Here is a 9,947-nt window from a genome sequence, read left to right as displayed (position 1 = left end):
CTTCTAGCAATCTAGAATCATAGAAGCTATTTTGAAGAAGAAAGAAACTTATCAAAAAAATGTAACTGAGATTAACTAAATAATAAATTAGACAGTTACCAATATATGTGTATTACATATATGGTAGTCTAAGGTCAAAGTTTCTGGAAGCCCTGAGAATCGCCTAGCTCACTTTGGCCAACTGTGTATAGTTCATCGCTATTTTCATGCGCGTGCGCAATGCTGCGAAAAATCTGTGTGAGATGGAAATATACGTCTGCACTCTATTTTTTACAAATTTATTTCAAAATATAGGAATTTAGCAATATATACCATTATGACATATATAGTAATCTAAGGTGAAAGTTTCTGGAAGCCTCGGAAAATTCCCCCACCCCTACCCCCTAGTCAATTATTGCGCGGTATCGGCAGTTGGCAATGTATGCGAGTATTAAATGTATGGTACTATTAGGCCGAACTTTCTAGAAGCATCGAGAAACCTCACCCTAGCTCACTTTAACCAACTATCTTTTCAGAAGTTACGAGAACTATGGGGGAATCCCCCGAGTGCCATTCACATTTCCCGATTCGACAACGACACCAACAACAGCGACAACGAGCACGCCGACGACGACAACAACAACAACGAGGACGCCGACGACGGGCCCAAAACATCTTTACTCAAACGGTAAGGAACCGTCTCCGTGAAAGTGACTTAAATGGAAGACATCCAAATCGTGTACCGATGATAACACGAACGCATTGCCCAGCCAGTTTAATATATGAGGGGTGCTCAAAAAGTAAGTTTCCCTAGTCTGCTGTTTTGCCGCAGCGCCATCTAGCGTACTGGGACCGAACATAGTTTTAGTTTAGGATATACCGATAAGAGCGGAACCGGTCTTAGCTGCTGTAAAAATTTTTTTCACCAGTGCAGGCTCGAAACCATGGAGTTGCCTGTGAAAAACGTGTCTACTTGTGAGTTGCGTGCAGTTATTCACTTTTTAACTGCAAAAGGGCTTAATGGCAACGAAATTCACAGTGAATTAGTGCATATTTATGGTGAAAAATGCATGAGTGTGTAAATGGTGCGTCGGTGGCGTACATATTTTCTCGAGGGACCCGGAGAAGTTCATGATGAGCAGCGTGCGGGCAGGCCAAAAACCGCAATTACAGATGACGCAGTTGCAGCAGTCGAAAAAATCATTTTGGCGGATAGGCGCTTTACAATCGACAGAATTTTAGACTCAATGCCTCCCGAAATCGATATTTGTCAGTGTCAATCGATATTTGGCAATCTGGTGTTGACCGGGTCGACACCAGATTGCCCAATTAATATTTGCGCTCCAATTGTGTAGCCCAATCACTGCCCGAATGGGCTACTGTCTTGGTTGTAACGGTCAGCGTAACGAATGCCCAGATTAAGGTAACTAGCTGGACCTTAGTTGGGCAGCCCACATCAAACTCAATTAATAAAAAAGGGTACAATTATTCAATTAATAAAGTTGAAAGTAATAAATGATCAATATTTTTGTTTAATTTGAAGCTTCTTTAGGATTTTAACATCTTCCAATATAATATAAGGAACAAGTAGTATTTGTAAATAATTTACTCACTATGTAAGGTTATAATGTGAGAATTATTTGCAATTATATGAATGAAATATGAGTGCTAGATTCTACTTGAATCGCTCATAATTTTTCAACCCGTATGCATAATTTATCATTGGCACGGCATTTTTTTTATCAGAATTATCCAGATTCATATTTATTTCTAATTGAATGCAGTTTATAATAAATTAATATCGATGTTGATAGCAAAACATAACAACCAACATGTTATCTCTATTTCCCTCTATTGATATAACTGGGTTTACATTTTGGGGCCAGACTTGTTTTCTCCGATACTACTTACAATGGGCATTCTATGGGTGAACCCAATTTAAGCCCAATTAAATACTAAATCAAACACTGATCGGCTTTATATACATAAGTTTTGATATAATTAAAACTTCTAACTATTTGTAAAGGTTACAGGATTTTGATGGGATTGCATCCACTTACTCATATTATTATAATAATCTGTTAATTAATTTAGAATGCCCTATGGGTATTCCAATGTAAACCCAATCATAAAAAATCCAACACTGATCGGTTTTATTAACATAAGTTCTGAAAATTAAAAATTCGTAATAATTGTATATGTTTCAGGATTCGGGAGGGATAGCATCTATTTATTTATATAATTAAAATAATCTGTTAATTAATTTCACTTTTTGTTATCTAGGCTGCCCATATGAGGCTCAATAAGCGCCCAGTTATAAATTGTGCTAAGCTGGGCCGATTTCCATATAAGATAATGATTTGGATGCGACTATTCACTACATGGTATTGAAAGTGAATTTAAGTATTACAAATGTCAACCAATTTTTGAGTTAAATAATGCTCAGACACAGTTTAACGTAAGAGGCTATGGGAACTGACACAGAAAGCACCCGAAGCACCACAATCTTTATAGTTACAAATTAAACGGAAAACACTTAAAACAAATTTAAATTTTTTTAAATTCAATAAACAAAAATTAAATATAGTTTTATAATAGCATTGCAATCTGCTTGTGGAAGACGCTTGGTAACTACAATTATTCGAGGCTAACTGAGGATACAAATATTTCATTCTATGTACGGAATTTTTTGTTCAAATATATTTTAACGCTTTTGTCCTCCATAAGGGATTCGGCGAATGATTTTTTAAAATTTTAACTTCAGATTCGTAAATAGCGCCCTTGCAACGTTTCAAGGATATCCAATAGTCCGCCATATTGAATCCGAGTTTGAACTTTCCAAAACAAATCTACACTTTTATAGTAGAAAAAAATGTTCAAAATGATGCTTAAATCAATATTGCTTTGATATTCAACAAAAATTTACCGAAATCAAGAGCATTTTCATCGGTTGGAATGAATGATCGACGTTTTATATCATAATGATCTGATTCAGGATCCTATAACAAGTCAAACTAAGATGGATGACGTTCTCATATTACTTTAGCTCATGTGCAAGCTTTTCATGGTTTTTGCTCGTGTATTGAACTAGAAAAGTTAAAAAAGATCTAATATTAGAAAATGTCAACTGTTAAGTATGGTTTCACATCGCGTGCGATCACAGTAAAAAAAAGGATCATAATTTTCAATAGATCATTATGATCTATCCATTCGGATCAATATGATGTTCTTTTTTATGTCATTGGTCAGACTGAACAAAATGACCGCCCATTTTTGACGCAGATGTCATAACTTCATAAGCTAGAAATTATATCTAATCACGAGTAGGTGACAACTGCACTTAACAGATAATATTTTCTAATATCAAATTTCATCAATTTTTTAACTTTTCATGTGCACTGCCATCTTAGTTTGACTTTATACATAATCGCGAGTCAGATCATTATGATCTCAAAAGTCGATCATTTATTCCCGGTGATCAAAATGCTCTTGATTTGGGTATAACTTTTGTTTTATATCAAAATGATATATAAACAAATAATACCATGCAAACCAGTGCTAAAAAGTGCCTCTAGGTGTGATAAGGCGCTGCGGACAGGATTATCTGCAGTACTAACATAACATTTAAATTAAATATTTATTCTCGTGATATACACATACATATATACATAATTAAAAGTTTGTCATAAGGACAACTGCAGGATTTCGCCGGGAGCAGGTGCTAATCTAAAAAACTGTACCCGATCCCAGCGAAATCGCGATAAAATTTCAGTCATAGCCACGTCTCACGATCGCGAGATAGGTAGTAACAGTCTGTGACGAATTCAATAAGACGATTCGGCACAAGTCTCGTGCTCCCCGAAGACACAGCGCAACACAAGGACGACCGCCTTCTGTATATTTCCCGCAAGTGTTTTAGCATATTGTTCACAGGCAGGGATGCTTTTCCGGCTATTAAAGAGTGAAAGCATAGCACCTCTAAGACCGCTGATAATAAGGACGATTAGTTTGCCAGAATATTCCGGGTAAAAGTGTCGCAACTCCTTTATGAGGTCTCTACACCTCTCTTTCTTTTCACTCTTCTTAGACAAGCGATCTTAAGGTTAATGCCGTAAGAATGAAAGATATGGTAATAAAGCACTCTTAGTGCTGCATTGTGCCTTTAAATGTAGGTTGCTCCCGCATGAGGTGGACAACTAGATAGTATGTATACTAGATGCTCGAGGTGTGCACGGCACGCCCTGCAGCTATCATCGAGAATGTCTTAGCTCATATGTGGTAACTGTATGTGGAGATGGAAATTACACCGTCTTGACATGTCGAAATCAAACCCTCCGTATCCGACTTCAATCCGGGTGATTTAAGGAAAGCAAAAGTTAGCTCACACGCTATTAACTGATCCTCCACATTTCTGTGGAAGATGCCATGCATCCTCTTATCGAGGAGCTGTTCACAGAAGTATTTCTTCTGTGTTCTCTTAATTCGGGCTTTTAGGAGTGAGTACTCGAGAAAAATAAGATTTGATGTGTTTTGCTCACCCCTGATACTAAAGTTAGGTCAAGTGTTTCAGCAGCCTCGTCCGCTGCTTTGTACAGGAATGCTTCTTTGCCCACACCTTCGTGCTGCCTGACCATTTTACGAAGAGTGTCTCTTCCATTTGCGACTCTATTTGGTGTACCCAGAATAATCCTGTTGTGAAGACATTCAAGACACAATATTCCGCGACCACCTTGACGGCATGCGATGTCCAGTCGCGGTACAGAAGACCTAAGATACATGCGTTTGTTCATGTGCATAACCTTTTATGTCCTGATAACAAGAGATTTGAGCTCTTTTCTCATCCATGGAACCACTCCAAATGAAAAGAGTACTACCGGGATGGCAAGCATGTTTCTTGCAGATATTTTGTTCATCGCCAACAGTTCGAAATACCATATCTGCCAGATGAGACGTTTGTATCTGCTTCGGAGAGTATTCTTTATAGATGTCAAATCTTGAATTCGGCTCTGTGGCACGCCCAGGTATGCAGAAGTCTTTACAGCGCAAAAGCGTCATATAGCGCTTCTATTGACCTTTCTGAAAGCTGACCTTGTTAGTCGTGACAAGATTTTTTCCAGATAGATGGTAAATCTAGTTTTCCAAAGCGGCATCAATTTCTCTGTGCACCTCACGATTTGCGAATAAACCTTTAAGCGTTTCAAAAGACAGATGATAAGTCTATGGAAGGTCGAATCAAAAGCTTTCCGGTAATCGATCCAAGCCATCGATAGGTCACCCTGGTAAGATGCTGCACCTTTGCAGACACATCTATCGATGAGCAGGTTCTCTCGACATCCCACAACGCCTTTCTTTGAGCCACGTTGTTCATACATTTCTTTTCATACAGGTTCGATTATCTGAACAGTCCTATCATTTAGCATAGCTGTAAATATATTGTACAGTTTTTTCCGAAAAGTGATTGGTTTGTAATTCGTCGGGTCAGCTAAGTTTCTCATTTTCCTTAGGAATATTGTGCACCCTTCCACTAAGCACTCCGGAATTGACTCTTCCGACTTTACATACAAAGTGAAAATACGGGCCAGATGCTGATGGGCTGAAGGAAACTTCTTCCACCAAAAGGTCTTAATACTATCTGATCCCGGTGTGGAATAGTTCTTCACACCTCGTAACAGTTTTTTCACCTCCTCGGTAGTGATAGGTGGATATTCTTCCTCAGGTGTTATGACATACTTTGGGTTGGGCGGGTATCCGACAGTAACTGGAAGGTCTTGGAAGACTCGAGGTGGGTCAGAGAGAAACTGTTGATTTTCTCTCAACAATAGGCTTCCTGATGGTCAACAGCTTTGACCTTAACGGTAAAATTCTTGCTAGATGTTATGTAGTCAATCACACACTGAATGCGGGACGCGTACTCTCTTGCCCAGCCTATCTTTATGGCGAGTTGATGCATTCGTCTTTTGGTCTCATGACCAACCCGTGGTTTCGTTTTACGGTTCGCGTCAGCCAAAGCTTTCGCTGCGTTATAAACACAACAATTTATGGTTCAGATGTCAGGTTTTTCGAAAAAAATGTGTACAAAGCTCGTCATCCACTTCAGCCAGATCTTTAGACTTGAGAGAAACCTGAACGTTGATGTTTCTCCGGGTCATAAAACATCGCTCTTCCTCTATTGGATGCCTGCCCGCGGTTGGTCCAAGTGTGACCTTTCTTTTTTTTGTTGCCGGCTTGCTCTGGCTGTGGCATAGTAGGCGCTCTGCTTACATAGCCCCATCTTTGGAGTAGTTCACCATAGTCTCACTCTGGTTAAATTCTAATTATTCTGATCTACGATTTTTTAATTCATAAATGGGAGGCACAATTAAAAATTAACCATCATTAAACATTCGGATTGAATTAGTGTTCCTGCTTTTACATGTATAACGATACTTGCGATTAGCAATAAACGTATTATCGAGCTTATATATTATTTTGATAAGGAATGTTCAAGTTTAAGGGCATGTATAAAAAAAATTTACTTCGCTTGTAAAAAATGTCAAATTAATGTACAAAATATATATTCAATGTAAACAAAAACTTTACTTAATGTAAGCAAGAGAATTATTTAAACTAACCGAAAATTCCTTCGAATTGAAAAAAAATATGTTTGACCCCATATCAAAGAAATAAGTTTTTTTGATTAAAGAAAATATTATTCTCTGTGCAAAACGCGTTCCGTAAGAATCAAGACACCTTCGAAACGTTTTGGTGGATTCAAACGCTCCCGTGTGGAAAAATATGTTGGCACTGGTCTGGCTCAGACTAGACCGTCCGGTTTTCAGTTTTAACCTTGGCCAGAACGAGGCCCAGATCTGGCTAGGTCTTCCCTGGGCCTGGCCGAAACTGTAACGTTTTTAATAGTTAGCCGCAGCTAAGGCAATCTGGTCAGACGGTATAGGTATAAGCTGGTCAACCGCTAGTTATGGGCTGGTCAGCATGGAGTTATTGGCGGGTTGACAGTTTGTGACAATTGATCGTCAAAAACTTGCAGTGTTGCAGAGAGATCAGAGTCAACACTTAATTGAGTATAATTAAGTTGTCTATAAATTAAAAACAAACTTAGAGTTTAAATGTCTTCCTACACGGATTTTTCATAACCAATAATTCAAAATTGAAAGAACCTTTCTAAATAATGTTTGTTGTTGTTGCTGCTGCGTTTAATAAAACCCGTGCTAACACTGAAAAAAATCATTCTTAGCACTAAGTAATAATAGATTATGTACCTTGGCAGTAAAGTTGAACTTTATAGGAGAATGCAGAACTTAACTTCCAAACCGAAGGCGAGGACGGTAAAAATGAATCCGAGTATAAAACAACTTTACTATCGTGATGCATACAATAGTTGATCTGGAGTAGATAAAACAAGCGCCCTTTTTCCGTAAAATGGCGCTTCGTTGTACAACTAGGAACGCGCGTGGGGCGACGTGATTAGCCCAAAAACCACATCTCAGTTTAAGGTAGTTTTAAAATGCATTCTTTTCACTCTTTTCTTTCACTTTTCTTTCACGTCTATGGACATAGGAAACAATGGACTAAGCATGCCATTCCGGGGCTAATGCACATCGTAAGATGGCGGCCCTCCCCACTCATGAAATTCTCCCCCTTCCCGTGAACTCAACCCCGCTCGCCAGAGTTTGGATAGCATGCCTAGTCCCGTGTTTCCTATGTCCATGTTCACGTCTCACTCGCTTCTTCCACCTTGCTGTCACTTTACGTGCCGCTCACGGCGGTACAATGAAGTGGTATTTTACTGCCGCTCCGTGGGCAGGTAAAGAGCGCTTATTTGGCCTATTTCAGATAAATGCATTTACTTGCATTCTATTTCACAGAATGAAGAAATTATTTTTCAACAGAAGCAATTTTTATTTAAAACAGACACATATCTTTTGTTGATCTAAACAAGTAAATTTTTTGGCTGTATTTTTTTGAGTGAAATACATATTTCTTACATTTAAGAAAATTATTTCCTTGATTCAAAAGGTCTAGATTCGTTAAAATCTAATTATTCATTCAAAGAAATATATATTTGATGCCAAGAGTTCAATTATTTGAATTGATTCGGACGCATTTCAGTCAATTAATTTTTCCATATTTGAATCTGGAATTTAGGTTTATTTAAATCAAAGAAATAATAATTTCATTAAAATTAAAATTAATCAAATCACAAATATATTTATTTCTCGCAAAAAGTTCATGCATTTATAGCAATAGTGTATGTAATAAAATGAACAAGGTTTTAAAATGGAATAATAACATTAAAATTTGTGTTTACAGAAATATTTATTTCTTCAGCGGAAGGAAATATTTCATTTGATTACTAGAATTAAATTATTTGAATGATTAATTATTTGAAGAAATATTTCTTTAGCATTCATGGTGAGGTTTAAATACGGTTTTTCACCTTAATGTTTTCATGTTGCGGGAGCGTCGTGGTCAATGCTGTGGACTTTAAACTCGATGGAACCAAGTTTAATTCCTGCTGGAGGTGGATTTTTCAACGAATTTTTCTGTTTTAGGATTATCAAGATTTTAAATTATTTGATTTGTTGAAATTAAATATATATAATAATAACAATAGTAATTATAATCTAAACTAAAATAATACAGTTGTTCATTTAGTAAAATATGTAGTACCATTGACCATTTTCGCCTTAAATATTCAAAAATCTGCCTTGGGGAAATAATTTTTTAAGCCTATAAAAAATTAGCTTAACATTATAATATAATCATTTCTTTCCATCAATTCACATTTCCCTATTTTAAAGATATATTCATTTCAATTCATGGCACATTCCTTTGGAGAAGCCAGACATTTATTTGAATGAAACAATGTTACCTTAATCCTTATAACATTTGTCTGGCTGAAAGAAATTATATCTTGATTTAAAGTGCATATATTTCTTTGCATGAAATAAATATTTCATTGAAAATAAACAGGACTTTCACTTATTTCAGCCAAATAAAATTCAATTGGTACAAGTATTCCTTTTTTAGTTTAGGTTCACCGAAACTCGATGAGCGTAAAAGATATATTTTCGCCAAGCTCACAGGAGATGCAAAAGGACGGCTATCTTAACTGGATTTCGGTGAACCATCGTTCAGATTGAAAACAATGAGAATGTGGTAAAAATTTAGAATCTAGTGTTTTTTCTGATATCGGACCCAGCAAAATGCAAATTGAGTATTTTAAATTCATAGTGGTTGTAAAATTGATGAAGGCAGCCCTGAAAGAAATTGATGAAAATCGGAAGCAATGCAATTTAATTCTTGGTTCAAAAGATCAATCTCCGTGCAAAGGAATCTTGGAATTCTGCCGGATATGAAAATAAGTGAATAAGCCACAAATAGTCGATCAAAGGAAAAGACATAGAGCTTCAAACAAAATTTCTCATCGCCTACTTCTTAAATATATCTATAATCACTACTTATTTTTCAGTAATCTGCAATAAATATTTTTGTTAAAAACATCACAGATACATAGAAAGAAGTTAAAGCTTAAAATAGTAACAATTTTAATTACATAACATCCAAATTATTTTCAATAATACACCTTTAAAAATCTTAATTAGAAATATATTTTCCTTCATAATATCGCTAGTTTGGGATTATCCACAAGGTTATGCCTGGCATTATTCAGTTTTTTACAGCCGTACCCTCACTTACGTATAATTGTATTTCGGTAGGACAAATTAAATTATATTAATAAATTATATACGTATACAGACTTACAAATATCCTAATAGCAGCAATTATAATAATAAATCTGAACGAAGTCTGAATTTTTGCAATTAACTCGAAATATTGCAGACTACATATTAGAGCACCGTACATTAAGACGCTAGTTGCAAGGCTTCGGAAAAGTCGAAAAATAGGATACCAGGAGTCAATTTTCAAAATATGTATAATAGAAATCGTAGAGTTTAAAGCTATAC

The sequence above is a fragment of the Belonocnema kinseyi genome, chromosome 5 (genome assembly GCF_010883055.1).
Source record: "Belonocnema kinseyi isolate 2016_QV_RU_SX_M_011 chromosome 5, B_treatae_v1, whole genome shotgun sequence".
In the NCBI taxonomy this organism is placed as follows: domain Eukaryota; kingdom Metazoa; phylum Arthropoda; class Insecta; order Hymenoptera; family Cynipidae; genus Belonocnema; species Belonocnema kinseyi.
This window is presented reverse-complemented; position numbering follows the sequence as displayed.